Raw genomic sequence first — 16,047 nt, 5'->3', positions numbered from 1 at the left:
TAATATTACAGCACAAAAATGTTCAGGATTATTTTATTATGACAATTACTATGTAAACATCTCTATTCATTACTATGTAAACATCTCTTTTCATTATGTAAGTCCATATTCTCACTCAGTTTCATGCACTGCTGCGATTGATCAATTGAAAGCATTAGATGTCCTTTTCCTAGCTCTTTTTTCAATTATCTCGTTAACAAAATTATTCAATTTGGGAACTGGTATATATGAATTTCATGCTTTCCTGTTGTTTCTTCCATAAAAAGTTAATTCCAACCGCAGCAAGGAAATATCAGTAATTTTAGTGCCCATCTGAACACGTACTAATCTAGTTTCATCATGCAAAGTCTCAGCTGGTGATAAACTCTGTTACAAAGATCACATCATCAGCTCAAATTTGCACACACAAATACACCTGAAAAAGTACCACTTCTAATGATAGTGGATGATGTTCACTTAATAGCTTGTATGGACCTACACTAACATGCCCAAAAGGCAACAACGCTGTAGTCACAAAACATGCATGCAGCACTTACATCACATCCCTGTAGTATTAGGGCGCAGTAATAATCTACACAGCAGAATCCAAAACTTACTCTCATTTGTTTTCTTTCTCTGTCATTTATGCTTCCTGTATATGCATTACTCACACAGTGCTGTACAATTTAAAGTTCTGCTGTCTCGACAACCAAACACGCTAAAGTCACTTATGTATGATGAATGAAAATGTCAATAGTTCGAAGTGCCATTCTTACACAAAATACATTTTCAGCGTTATTGTGTTCTCGGTGCTCTGTTTCATGTCTGTAGACTTGTTCCATATGTCAGATCACAAAGAACATTTTTAAAACATTCACTGCCAGAGTGCACATGCTCTTTGTGTCCAGTAGCAAGTTCCAAGAGTTATATGTTAAGGTCTCCTACGTTTAGTTTTGGGGTAATCAGAGAGCATGTATGCTTTTGTTTGTATCACCAAAACGTCTTTGAAATGGAAACAGAAAATTTGAGCAGCACAAACAATAAAGAAGTTGGAGAAGTTAACTGAGAAGACAACGTGAGTCTTGAAAATATTATAAAAGACAGTTCTTCCCCAACAGTATAGGGAGTCCTGCTGTAAATTTTTCAACATTTGATCCGAAGAATGGAATGACATCCACAATCCCAACAGGTGATGCCGGAAGTACAGCGGGACGATATATGGCTGAACTTCCAGCACTTATAGCACCACATCAGGGAAGGGATATGGCTTTACATCGCAGCAGTAGACCATCACCTTGACCTTCTCGGGTAATGTGTCACCCTCAAAGGCCAAGATGAAGGCACCGGTGGCAACCTGATTATCCCTCACAACATGGTGGACACGCCAAATGAAATGGACACCTCACCGCTCTAAATTGGCGCACAGCTCATCGTCAGACTGCAAAAGAAGGTCCCTGTGAATATGATACCCTGGATCATATTTAAGCTCTTATGGGGTGTGATGGAAACAGAAACATCCCCAGCTTGTCACAGCAAGTAGTGCCTGTGTCTGGGCAGAGGCTGCTGTTTCGATCAAGACTGACCCTGACAACATTTTGGACATGCCCTCCACCTCCTCAAACTTGTCCTCTGAATGCTTCACAAAAAACTGAGGTTTCATTGACAAGAAAGATTCCCCATCAACTCTTGTATATACGAGGTACCGAGGTGAATAGGCTTCGCTGCCATCCTTAGCCTGGCATTCCTCCCATGGTGTCGCCAGGGGGAGAATGATTTGGGGTCGCATTTCTTAGCATTGAAGTTAGACCTTGACTGCTTAGAGACTGCTGGAGTTTGACAACCAGTAAGAGATGACGTACTACGTTTCATGGCATGTCATCCACCCTGATGCCACCCACTCCGACCAGGGGCACTGCCCACAGGTGCTACCCTGCTGCAGCAAAGACCACCTGGCAGGATGACCATTGCCTGGAGTCCCGATGCCCGAGGGTGACAGTCATCTTCTCCTTGGCATACGTGGGGAGTTAACGGCACATCAGCAGAGCGATCTGTATGTGGTCATGGGGTACAACCAACAGGGTACATGGCGGCCCCACCACAATGGACTGGCTACCGTGCTGGATATCAGGTGCAAACAAGCTAAGAAGTCCATTATCATTGCCAGCGTGAAAGCGATACTGCACATGGGAAGGAGGAAAAGGCACCCAGGAGGGTGACATCGCCCAACAGCTGGAGAATAAGCAGAAGTGCAGATCCACGTCGACAAAGGATGCGAGAGGTCTCAGCGCATGATGGACACTATGCACCATGTAAGGCACCCTTCCCCAATTGCCTCGCTCTTCAGGAAAATTTTGAAAAATGGAGGACAAAACCTACAGGGGATCATCATCACATTAAGGCTGAAATGCTGAAATGTGTGAGACACCTTTTAGTGACCTCTTATGACAAGCGGGAATACCTCGGGCCTATTCTAACCCCCAGACCCAAAGGGGACAACTGTATAAGAAACAGAAGCAAATACTGAATATTTTTTCCTTGAATTAAATTTTATTTTCACTAGTAAAGATTTAGAAGAGATGAGAAACTGTTTTGCAGAAATAAAAATTAGTGTCTCAGTATTAATGGCACTTAAAATGAAAGTTCTCTTATTGGCATTAGAACCCGTCACTTCCTTGGTGAGGCACATAGAATGTTTTTAACAAATTATTTATTTTCTAGGTAGTCTCATTAAGAGTTATGAAATGACCAGTATAATTCTGTCATATCAGAATGCTTTCTCATTTTTTTTTTTTTTTTTTTTTTTTTGGAAACAAGTAAGTTATGTACAGACACACTGTTATCTTGATTCTCATGACATTTGTGAGATTTTAAGTACTTTAGGATTCAAGGAGACCACTCACTGAAATGCAGACCTGTTTTGGTCATCAATAGACACACAAGGAGGCGGCTTTCAGAGTTATCCATTAACAAGCTAGAGTAAAATGTGTGTGCAGTCATGCTCCTGCCCCAACGTGGTGCCTGCTAGACCAACAGCGCCATCGATATTTTACAGGAAGTGGACTGATTGTGGTGGGAGTAGTGTCAGACGGGGTGGATAGGGGGAGGGGGAGGCAGGGAGAGCGAACAGGGCTTGGGTGGCTCAGAGGGAGGGGAGGTGGTCGGTTTGCCTTCTACAAATACAGGAGGGAGCAGTGGCAGGTATGCAGGTTGATACAATTGTAGCAGCCAGTGGGACGTGGCACACGCTGAAAGCGATGAAAATTGGAAGGGGGTGACAGAACAAAGGAAGAGCAAATTGTTGGGTGGAGGATGCAGGACAGTGGGTTACCTGAGACTGAGGCAAGAACGACTATGGGAGCCGAGCGTACGTTGTAAGAACAACTTCAAATCTGCGTAGTTCAGAAGAGCTGGTGGTGGTCCTGGGTTGTGAAGCAGCCTTTGAAATTGAACATGTTGTGCTCAGCTGCATGTTGTGTCACCAAGTGGTCAACTTTGTTTTTGACAACAGTTTGGCAGTGGTCACGCCATCCTGGTGGACAGCTGATTGGTAACCTACGCCAACCAAAATAAAGGCTGTGCAGTGTTTGCAGCAGAGTTGGTATATTAGCTGCTTACGCAGGTGGCCTGGCCTCTGTTGGGGTAGGATAAACCTGTGATACGACTGGACTAGGAGGTACTGGGTTGGTGGATTGGGGGAGTCCTGCACCTTGGTCAACCACAGGGATCATATCCCTGTGGCAAGGGGTTGGTTGGTTGGTTGGTTTTGGGGTTTGATGGGAGCTAAACATTAAGGTCATCAGTCCCCAGTTCCAAACAGGCATACTTGTAAAAGGCCTATACAGTAAAAGCGTAGCCTCTGCACCCAGAGGGAGGGAACACCAAGGGGTACAGAGCTAAAATGAACACCGCAGTAACACAAAATAGAGGACACTTAAAAGGAGCAGAACAAATAGGTGACTTGAGTAAAACAGACTACAGTGGTTGATGGATCAGGAAAACGGTCAACCTCTCAACTACAAATGAAGAACCTCCAGCTGGAAAGCATTGATAGAGGTACCAACACAACTTGTTACCATAAAAGACACTATTTTGGTAGCCATGTCACAAAAGTCGCTGGAGTGGGTGTAGCCTGAGAAATCATGCGAGAGCACCCACACTAGAGCAAGTGATAAAACCCAGCTGCACGAATAAAACGTAAAACTGAGTCGGCTATAGAGGCATCGTCACCTAGAATTAAAGGAAGTGCAGCTGGTAAATTAAAGGACTGCTGCAAGGGGGCTAAAACAGGGCAGTCCATCAGAAGATGGACCACTGTCAGACCTGCATCACAGAGACACTGGGGCAGGTTCTCACTATGAAGGAGATAGCTGTGGGTCAACTGCGTATGTCCAATTTGGAGACGGCAGAGAACAACTGAGTCCCTATGCGTGCCCCTCAAGGATGAGTTCCATACGGTCGTGGACGACTTGACCATGCGGAGCCTATTTGGCATGTTCAAGACAGACCATTCAGAGCTCCAGACATCGCGGACCTTGCGATGTAGGGCTGACCGGAGGTCTCTTTCCACAAGATCAAGCTCCAGGGGTAGCGAAGTGGTGGCCTACTTGGCCAACCGATCGACACGTACGTTTCCTGGAATGCCGATGTGGCCCGGGGTCCACACAAACGTTGCTGAACGACCACACTCGGCGAGAGCAAACACAGCATCTTGAATGCTGTGCACCAAAGGGTCCCTAGAAAAACACTGGCCGAGTGCTTGCAATCCACTCAAGGAGTCACTGCGTATGACAAATGACTCCCCAGGGCAGGAGGAAAGGTGAGCGAGTGCACGATAAAGAGCAACCAGCTCCGCAGTGAAAACACTGCTCCCACAAGGCAGGGAATGCTGCTCAACGTAGTCGCCATGGATGAAAGCAAACCCAGTGCATCCATCGACCACAGAACCATCAGTGTAGACTACATCTGCATCGCAAAACGAGGCAAGAAGAGCCAGGAATTGTTGACTTGACGAAGACTGGCAGGTGGAACGGAGGACTTGGAGTTGCAGGACAAATCCAAGCAAAGTTGCAAGCGGGGGAGGGACCAAGGAGGTGTAGAAGAAGAAGGCCGGAAGGATGGAGGAATGGGAAAGGACTCAAGTGACGAGAGAAGGGAACGAACGCGGACTGCGATCGGGAGACCCGACCTAGGCCGCCGTCGTGGGGAGGTAAATGCAGAAGACGGAAAAAGGAGCCTGCGGTTTGGATGGTCGGGCGAGGCATGGACGCGGGCAATATAGGACGCAAGCAGCTGTTGTCTTTGGAATCTTAGGGGAGGGATTCCAGTTTCTACTAGAAGGCTAGTCACTGGACTAGTGCGGAAGGCACCTGTCGCCAGTCTGACACCACAGTGGAGAATCGGGTCGAGGATCTGCAACGTTGAAGGTGCTGCTGAGTCTTACACCACACTCCCATAGTCGAGACGGGACTGGACAAAGGTCTTATAGAGCTGTAGGAGGGTTGTTCGTGCAGCCCCCCAAACGGTGTGGCTGAGGCAGCGAAGGATGTTGAGGTGCCGCCTGCACCGTTGTTTAAGCTCGCGAAGATGAGGTGTCCAAGTGAGCTGAGCATCAAACAGCATACCAAGGAAGCGATGCGTCTCCGCAATACGAAGGAGTTCATTGGCAAGGTAGAGCTCTGGATGGAGGTGGACCGTGCGACAACAACAGAAATGCGTCACTCGAGTCTTGGAGGCTGAGAACTGAAAACCATGGTTGGATGCCCAAAAATGTGCCTTATGGATAGCTCCCTGCAGCTGCCATTCAGCGACACTGATGCTTGGGGAACTGTAATAAAGACAAAAGTCATTGGCATATAGAGAGGAACAGACCAAGCTGCAGCCGCAAGACCATTAATCGCCACCAAAAAGAGGTGAACACTGAGAACCGAGCCCTGCGGGACACTGTTCTCCTGAATATGAGCACAGCTAAAATATGTGCCAACTCGAAACCAAAAGTAGTGATTCGAGAGGAAATTCCGTAGAAAAATCGGAATTGGACCCCATAAGCCCCATTCGTGCAGCGTAGCAAGGATATGATGGTGCCAGGTGGTATCGTACACCTTCCAAAGATCAAAGAAAACAGCAACTAGACGTTCTCGCCGAGTGAAAGCTGTACGAATAACCGACTTTAGCGAGACTAAATTGTCGATCACTAAGCGGCCCTGACGGAAGCGCCCCTGTTGCTGAGCTAGGAGGCCCCAAGCTTCGAGGATCCACATGAGCCGCCGACTCACCATCCGTTCCAGGAGTTTGCGCATAACGTTGCTAAGGCTGATAGAGCGATAGCTATCAACCACCAGCAGATCTGCACCACGTTTCAGCACTGGAATGGTAACGCTATCCTGCCAACAAGTTAGGGAAACGCCCTCCGTCCAGATGCGGTTGAACAGGACGAGTAATGCACCCTGACAGTGCGCCGAGAGATGGTGAAGAAACTGGTTGTGAATTCAGTCTGGACCTGGAAAGGTATCAGGGCAAGCTGTATGGGCACTTTGGAACTCCTAATCACTAAACAGGGCGTTGTATTGTTCCCAACGGTGCGTGCGAAACGACAACTGCGTACGCTCAGTCTGCTGTTTAATGGCGCGGAATTCTGCGCTGTAGCCTGCTGTCGCTGAAATACGAACGAAGTACTCTGCCAGATGTTCGGCGATGGCGATTGGGTCAGTACGAAGTGTACCCCAAAGAGAAAGGCAAGGGACAGACGCATGAGGGCGAAAGCCAAAGATGCGCAGAACCCGCGACCACACCTGAGATGGGGAGGTGCGAGAACCTACGGTGGCAACATATCGTTCCCAGCAGTCCTGTTTGCTCCGCCGGATTAACCGTTGAGCCTGGGCCCGCAGCCGTTTAAAGGCAACCAGATTCTTTAGGGAAGGATGACGCCGGTGTCGTTGCAGGGCTCGCCGGTGGTCCCGGATAGCTTCTGCAATCTCTGGTGTCCACCAAGGGACTGACTTACTCCTTAGGGTACTTGAAGAGCAGGGGACAGTTGCCTCAGCAACAGAAACAATAGCCATAGTGATCTTGTTCACTGCCAAATCAATGTCACCAGGAAGCGAAGCAATGGCCATAGAAGCTGAGGTGTAGGCTGCCCAATCAGCTCCACAAAGAGACCATCGTGGCAGCTGGTCAGGGGGTTGGGATTGAAGAAGAGAAACCAGGATAGGAAAGTGGTCGCTACCACAGAGGTCGTCGTGGACCCTCCAACTGAGGTATGGAAGAAGACCTGGGCTACTAAGAGAGGTCAATAGCCGAGTATGTGCCATGAGTCAAGCTAAAATATGTGGGAGCACCAGTGTTAAGGAGGCAAATAACCTGCTGTGCCAAGAGAGCCTCAACGTTCCTACCCTGGCCAGAGATCTGGGGCCCACCCCATAAAGGGTGGTGGGCATTAAAGTTCCCAGAAGGAGAAATGGCAGGGGAGCTGGGTAAACAAGGCAGCTAGGTCAGCAGGAGGGGCAACCTCATCTGGGGGAAGGTAGAGGGAGCAGATGGTAAGCTCCATTCCTGCCCGGATTCTAACAGCCATAGCCTCGAGAGCTGTGTGAAGTGGCACCGGGGCACTAGGAACAGTAACATGAACATAAACACAGACACCGCCAGACACCCTATCGTATTCTATGCGGTTCTTATAGTAACCCTGGTAGTCACAGAGGGAGGGGGTCTGCCGATCAGGAAACCAGGTTTCCTGTAGGGCCAGACAAGTGGCAGGGAAGCGGCACAAAAGCTGTTTCAACTCAGTAAGGTGGTGGAAAAAACCACGGCAATTCCATTGAAGGATAATGGCATCTGGCTGTGAAGACATGAAAGAACTTGGGAGGGTGGGGATAGGTTACACCTTAGAAGCGCTCGCCGCCACCGATAGCGAAGTAGCCTGATTGACTTCCATAGGAGCTGCGGGTCGAGCAACATCTAGCTCCTGAGGGGACGCTTGATGCTCCACATCATCTTCAGGTGCAGTGGTGAACTCCTTTTCTGTCTCTATGTCCTTCTCCTTTTGCTTTTTCTTCTTTTTGGTAGGGTCCCATTTGCCCATCAGTTTATCAGGCTGGGTGGGCTTTTCCAACCCAGTCTCATGAACCGAGGAAGACCTGGAAGCTCTACGGCCCTCAGGTGATGGCTTTTTCAGCCACTGGCTGACACATGGAGGGGCAGTAACCATGGAAGGGAGGGCACCAAGCGATCCCTTCTGCACGAGGGAAGCTGGAGGAGGTGGGCACTTCTCCGGCGCAGAGGGGGGGGACTGAAGTCCCCAAAGAAGGAGGGGTTGTTACTCCCGATGTTGATAACAGGGGAGCAAAGGAAGAGGGTGTTCCCCCAACTACCTGGGGGGCAGGAATAGACGGCTGGGCTGGAGGGCCAACAAGAAGCGGCTGAGCTTGGGGGCTCATCGCCAGGGATGGCAACATCGAAGCTGCTGCAGCAAACATCAATGAAATGCGCACAGGGTGAAGTCGGACATACTTGCGTTTAGCCTCTGTGTAAGTGAGCCTGTCCAAGGTCTTATACTCCATAATCTTCCGTTCTTTTTGATAAACCGCACAGTCTGACGAGCAAGGTGAATGTATCTGTCCGCAGTTGACACAAACAGGGGGCGGCAAACATGGGATGTTGGGGTGGGAAGCACATCCGCAATCCCGACAGGTAGGGTTGGCGTCATATCTCTATGACATATGCCCAAACCTCCAGCACTTGAAGCAGCGTATGGGAGGAGGGACATACCGTATTTACTCGAATCTAAGCCGCACTCGAATCTAAGCCGTACCTGAAAAATGAGACTCGAAATCAAGGAAAAAAATTTTTCCCGAATCTAAGCCGCACCTGAAATTTGAGACTCGAAATTCAAGGGGAGAGAAAAGTTTTTGGTTGCACCTCCAAATCGAAACAAAGTTTGTCTAGTTGTAATATGAGACACAATTTAGGTCGAACGAATGACGATACAGCTGCAGTAGTTTGGTTCGAGTCATAAGCTTAGCAGTTACGGTTTACCAGGTAGCCATTGCTACGCGTCACGCGCTCCGTCCGTATTTATACGGATATCCTTCCTTTTTCACGTGCTACGTCTGGTTTGAATTGATTGCTTATTTTTCTTTGATCTGATAAGTGCCGTTCTCTTTGTTATAGGTGTTTACGTCACTCTAAGCTGAAAATGCATTACTGCACTGTGTCATGCATTGTTTGTCGCATTCTGATAGTGCGTGTTTACGGCCTGTCGCCGCTCGCGGCGTGGCTTGCTTTTGTGCGTGCTACCGCCGCTTACAAATAAAAAATAGAGAGGAGTCGTCTCATTAACGAAACATTTGTTGTTACTTACACTACTGCTTTCTTTGATAATGATCAACAAGAACCAAATAATAGACTGCGTATGATAGATGATGTTCTGAACGAAATTTTAGCGAAACTTTTTCTCCGTTCCAAAATCTTTGCAGGCGCCTCTTTAGTTCATTACATTCTGCACAGAAATTAGTCATCTTAGATTTAAAAATCTAGTCAGTTGCCGTGCTTCATTTCTGACTGTATCACTATCAGGCATAAGAATAATACGAATATAAACATGACATGATATGTATATTCTTCCGCATTTGCTGTTGTCTCACTCTAGTTTCGTAGTTTATTAGGCAGACACGATTTAAATGAGATAGTAGCAAACACGAAACAATACATGGCAAAATGTTTATATTCGTATTAATCTTATGGCGAAGAGAATACTACATGTGATTCACAATTCATAAAAGCTCCTATTAGCAACCATCTCTTCTCACAGGTAGGAAAAAATTCAGAACGTAGAGTTGGCCATATTGACAAACATCCCAAACAGTCTTGCCACTTGGATTTTCGTAGTACACTGAAATGCTGCTACATGCGAAGATCAACAATACAGAATTTGTATTTACTTCGTTGGATGATGTACCAAAATGCAGTGGTCGAAACTCCAGGCGGGGGAAAAAGGCTCGTCTGACGCAGAGATTTTGGTGCCAGTATCTATCTTTGTGCCTACAAAGCATGCCTGTGTGGCGCTACATATATTCGACGGCAGAAGTTAGTTGTGGCAGCACCTACCAACATTTTTCAGAACTCCCGCTTGCTTTGCACTCTATTCTAAGCCGCAGGCGGTTTTTTGGATTACAAAAACCGGAAAAAAAGCGCGGCTTAGATTCGAGTAAATACGGTAAGGCTTAACATCACATCGATATATCATCACCTTGACCTTCTCGGGCAGGGTGTCTCCCTCGAAGGCCATGTCGTACAAAGTGGACACTGCGGAGTTCCACATTTGCACGAACCTCGTCGTCAGACTGCAACAACAGGTCATGATAAAAAATAAGTCCCTGAACCATATTGAGGCTCTTATGAGGCGTAACGGAGACTGCAACATCACTGAGCTTGTCACAAGCAAGCAATGCCCGTGACTGTGCTGGGGATGCTGTCTGTATGAGGACTGCTCCAGACCTCATTTTACACAGGCCCTCAACTTCTCCGAACTTGTCCTCTAAACTTTCCACAAAAAACTGAGGCTTTGTGGTCAGAAATGAGTCCCCATCTGTTCGGCTGAAAACCAGAAATTGAGTAGGATACGTCTCACCAGTTAATTTAGACCGCCATTCCTCCCCTGGTGTGGACAGGGAAGGGAACAATTGGGGGTCATACTGTAAAGCATTGAACTTTCCTTTCTCAGAGACTCGTGCTTGCGCACTATTTGTATTTTGTTTCATGGTGGTCCCACGAGCAGCTAGGGGAAGGAATGTCCACCCAAACAGAGCCCCACTTGCCTGGGTAAGTCTAATACAACCGGGGGCAGCAGGTTCCCCAGAGGTCGCCCGCTGGCAACTGTTCTACCTCAACAGCCATGTGTCTCCTCAGCGCGCAGCACACCTTGAGATTGAGGTGTTTTTTACAGAGTTATAGAGGTTTATACCATCCTTGTAACCCAGGCAGTTAAGCCAAGATCCCTGGGCTCTGTACCGTACAATGTTCCACTGTCGCGCCTTACGGTGGTCGTTGAAGCACGCTCAGAGCTTATGGTATTGAGGACTGGTGGCACTTCCCAGTCCCCAGCTCAGGGACCCTGGGGTCGCCAAGCCCGTACCCAGCAACTAAATGCTGAGCCCCCTGAGGGGGACAAGGGGATGGGAGTGGTATACTGATCATACCTCTGTGGCTGCCCAATCCACCCACCCAGCAGCTCCTTCTCCAGTCCTGTCACAGACTTATCCTGCCCCATCAGAGACCAGGCCACCTGCTGCAAGCATTGCACAGCCTTTTTTGTTGGTATGACAAGCAATCAGCTGTTCAGCAGATTGAATTGCCACCATCAAACTGTTGTTGATAACAATGTTGACCACCTGGTGGCACAATATGCAGCTGAGCACAACATGCTCAATTTCAAAGTCTGCTTTACAACCCAAGCCTTCTAGATCCTTCCCCCACCACCAGCTTTTCTAAACTATCCAGGTGGGAGTTACTCTTACAATACAGAGATGTGAAAATTATTAGACTCAAGGTTTTTTTTTAACACATTTACAGTTTATAAGCATTTATTCATTAAATGAGAATACAATAGTACTCTGTGTGCATGCCTTTATTATTTATCAGAAATTCAACATGTCTTGGCATTGTTTCTATGAAACCTAAGCATGAATTTTTGACATCTTCAGCATTATGCCATATTTGGATTAGTTTCTCGATGAGTTGCAACCTTGTTGTAATGCTGATCTTCCTCAACTTCTGCCTAACAATTGCCCACAAATTCTCTACAAGATTCTTGTCTGGACTATTTCCAGGCCATGGCAAAGTTTTTACATTGCTTTCAGCTAAGCACTGTGCTCCTGACTTAGCTTTATGGCAAGTGCACCACTGTGCATGAACACAGTCACTATTGGAAAACCATTCCTTCATCTGAGGTAAAAGCCTTTTTTTCCAGGACTTTCCTATATCAAGTTTGATTCACAGTGCCTTCCACAATGTAACGGCAGCCAGTACCCTTTGCTGACATGACACAAAACACCATAACAAACAGAGCACGTTTTACGATTTGCGCTATACAGAACTCTTAGAACTCTTCAACTGTTCTTCGGACACACTTTTTTCTTCACATTTGGACAACACAGACTCATGAGAAAAGCAAATCTAAAAGGAAGCGTGGCAGGACAGTTTAATCATAAAAAGTCCATGATTTCCGATGTTATTTGCTGACTCGAAAAGAAAATAAAGAAGAAAATTTCTCCATATCTCTTTTCTATATTTTGTTGATAACAAATATTCATTTTTCAAAATAAATTTTCACATAAAGATTCTCATTTGGTTTATTTAAAGTTTATTTACCTTGCTCCAGTCCTCTCCAAACTGATTTCTCACTTCACAAGATTCTCATTTGGTTTATTTAAAGTTTATTTACCTTGCTCCAGTCCTCTCCAAACTGATTTCTCACTTCACAAGCCCTTTTAAGTCTCTCTGCTCTTATTGCAGGGGTAAGTTTTGCTTTCTTGTGTGGATGATGAGCTGCACTAATAAGCTTTCTGTGGACTGTAAAGGTACAATCAACAACCTCAAAGTTCTCCAGAGCCTTTTTCAACTACTGACTGGTTGCTATTTTTCGTCATCTGGACAAGTTTGTGTTGGTTTCTGGGGGATGTTTTGTTCTTGCATCCACAGTTCTCTCAACGTGCAGGACTGACAGTAGGGGGCATCTTTTGCTGTCTGGCAAATGCGGCTTACACATTTTTGTGAAATTTGTAACCTGTTTGCCATTTCTCACTGTAAATATTGTCCTCCTTCGAATAACAGCTTTATAGAAGCAAGTTTTGTTGGCAACGGATCACATTTCTAACCCACAATCAACATATATCTGACACCTAAAATAATTATTGATAATAATGAAAGTATTTATATTCTGACTACAATGTAAGTAGAGATACTCAAAAAATAACTGTTTAATGTTACATTAAACATAAAATGCACCTTAGGTATGTTCCAGCTGAATCAAACTGCCTCCAAAATAGCTGCAGCCGTGCAATCTCTGCCTCGATAATAACAATTGACTGCTTACGGAGAGCTGCCAACATTGCAATTGGCACTGTACTCCCAATAACAAAGGTAAATGTTGCGTATAGAGGTAACTGAGTGATATCACATGGCTGAATAATTCCAGAGCAAGAGAAACTAGAAAATATCAAACTTTTCATCTAAATTTTCACACTTTTTTACATCCCTTGCTCCCATAATCACCCTGGCCTCATTCTCAGGTAACCCACTGCCCTGCATCCTCCACTCAACAGTTTCTTCTCCCTCTGTCCTCACAATTCATGTCCTCTTTGGCTTGTGCCACTTCCCACTGGCTGCTACAATCATGGTAGCCCATATACCTGCCACACCTCCCTCCCACATTTGTAGCAGGCAAAACAGTGGCCTCCATCCGAGTGACCTACCCCCTGCTCTCTCTCTCTCTCTCTCTCTCTCTCTCTCTCTCTCTCTCTCTCTCTGTCTATCTATATCTACCCACCTACCTGACACTATTTTGTGTGTGTGTGTGTGTGTGTGTGTGTGTGTGTGTGTGTGTGTGTGTGTGTGTGTTACTCTAGCTCATCACTGAAAGCTAGCAAGCTTTTTCTTTCTTTTGTGTGTACCTATCGACAACTCAATGCTTCTGCTTTCTGGTGGTCGCCTTTAATCCCAAAGTATATTCTCGTTCTACAAGAACACACCTAAAACATTTAAATGTGAGACTGGGCATTTAGAATGTCTGACATTTTAAGGATTCATGTGTAATGTGTCCAATATGTAATTTAAAAAAAAAAAACACTTCTGTTCATAAAATCTATCTGAATTCATTAATCTTAGATTTATATGTCAAAGTGCAACCGCTTAGACTGAATCAAATCACTTCTTTTGAATGGCAAAATTATGAACATATTACTCTTGTTTGCATAGGACATTCTATCTCTGGGAAGTGGGTCACAGCAGCATACAAAGCAATGTACGTCATCCTCCTCCCATGAATTATGTGAACTGTCTCATGACATATGATGTCAAGCATAAACTGTCTTGCATTTAGGGATCAAAGGCAACTGGAAGCTGAAGGGTACGTTGCCCTGAAATACACAAAATGCAAAAATGCATAGAAACTAAGTTCCACATCATCTTTATACTCAACTGCGAAAAAGGCTGTACAAAAATCACTGTGTCCACGAACAGGCAAAGAACATCAATGCATCATCTCAAATATGCACATGTAGATACATGTAGTTAAGTACGTCTCACAAATCCCCCTCATTCCAAATCAATGGCAGCAGCTATTACAGTGACTTTAGTTTCTAAATAATGTAGAGATCTGGAGAAAACTGCATTCAAACTTTGTGTGTCACTGTGCAGAAGTACAATTCCTTACTCACTAAAGCAATACCCTATGAGAAATGTAACAAAGGAAAAATGTTCTTAAGCAAATACCGGGTGATCAAAAAGTCAGTATAAATTTGAAAACTGAATAAATCACGGAATAATGTAGATAGAGAGGTACAAATTGACACACATGCTTGGAATGACATGGGGTTTTATTAGAACAAAAAAAAAAAAAATGTTCAAAAAATGTCCGACAGATGGCGCTTCATCTGATCACAATAGCAATAATTATCATAACAAAGTAAGACAAAGCAAAGATGATGTTCTTTACAGGAAATGCTCAATATGTCCACCATCATTCCTCAACAATAGCTGTGGTCGAGGAATAATGTTGTGAACAGCACTGTAAAGCATGTCCAGAGTTATGGCGAGGCATTGGTGTCTGATGTTGTCTTTCAGCATCCCTAGAGATGTCGGTCGATCACGATACACTTGCGACTTCAGGTAACCCCAAAGCTAATAATCGCACGGACTGAGGTCTGGGCACCTGGGACGCCAAGCATGATGGAAGTGGCAGCTGAGCACACGATCATCACCAAACTACACGCGCAAGAGATCTTTCACGCGTCTAGCAATACTTTTTTTTTTGTTCTAATAAAACCCCATGTCTTCCAAGCATGTCTGTCAATTTTTTACCCCTCTATTTACATTATTCCATGGTTTATTAAGTGTTCAAATTTATACTGACTTTTTGATCACCCGGTAGATAGCAACTTTGTTTCTACCTGACTGGCAATGCAACCATGAATGTTTATTTCTGTCAAAAAATGAAACAGTCATTCACCAGCTTCCAAACTAGTGCAGGCTCCACAAATAATGATAGGAAGACAACTCATCATTAAATGGTTCCCTCACTGTAGTGGAATACAACGTGTGCAGGATGACTGGAGGTCTGAGAGACTTGCCCATTTGTCTGCAAAGAGAGTCATTTTAAAGAATGACATACGAGGGTCAGTCAAAAAGTAATGCCTCCTATTTTTTTTTCTACGTTTAATTGTCAGGAAATTTAAATGCAATTACATAGGTTGAAAACCACAACATTGAGGATCATTTTGTCATTTTTCAATGTAATCTCCGCCCATCTCTACAGTTTTGGTCCATCTTTGAACAAGGGCATGTATCCCAGCACGGTAAAAATCACAGCTCTGCTTCCTAAGCCATTGACGCACGGATGTTTTGACGGCCTCCTCATCTTCAAAATGAATCCCACGATGAGCTTCTTTTAGTGGCCCGAACAGATGGAAGTCTGATGGTGCCAGGTCAGGGCTGTATGGGGGATGAGGCAAAACTTCCCATCCAATTTTGACAATCTCGTCAGAGGTGTGACGACTGGTGTGTGGTCTTGCATTGTCATGCAAAAGAAGAACATCTGCCATTGATTTTGTTGGGCGAACTCGCTGAAGACGTGCTTTAAGTTTTTTGAGGGTTGTGACGTATTGAACAGAATTTATTGTGCATCCCTGCTCCAAAAAATCAACCAGAATCACACCCTCTGTATCCCAGAAAACTGTTGCCATAACTTTCCCTGCCGATCGCACAGTTTTGAATTTTTTCTTCCTCGGCGAGCTTGTGTGACGCCACTCCATTGACTGCCTCTTTGATTCGGGTTCCAAAAAATGCACCCATGTTTCG

The 16,047-nt window shown here is 45.5% G+C and overlaps 1 protein-coding gene across 1 annotated transcript in view; it reads right to left on the bottom strand.

Moving 5' to 3' along the window:
* The window catches only part of LOC126251891 (BTB/POZ domain-containing protein KCTD9), a 44,709-nt gene that overhangs the window by 18,789 nt on the left and 9,873 nt on the right, over positions 1 to 16,047 (bottom strand). The gene's annotated exons all lie outside the window — the stretch shown is intronic.

This window comes from Schistocerca nitens, chromosome 4, assembly GCF_023898315.1.
Source record: "Schistocerca nitens isolate TAMUIC-IGC-003100 chromosome 4, iqSchNite1.1, whole genome shotgun sequence".
NCBI lineage: Eukaryota > Metazoa > Arthropoda > Insecta > Orthoptera > Acrididae > Schistocerca > Schistocerca nitens.
The sequence above is the reverse complement of the archived record's forward strand: the minus strand, read 5'-3'. Positions and strand labels throughout refer to the sequence as shown.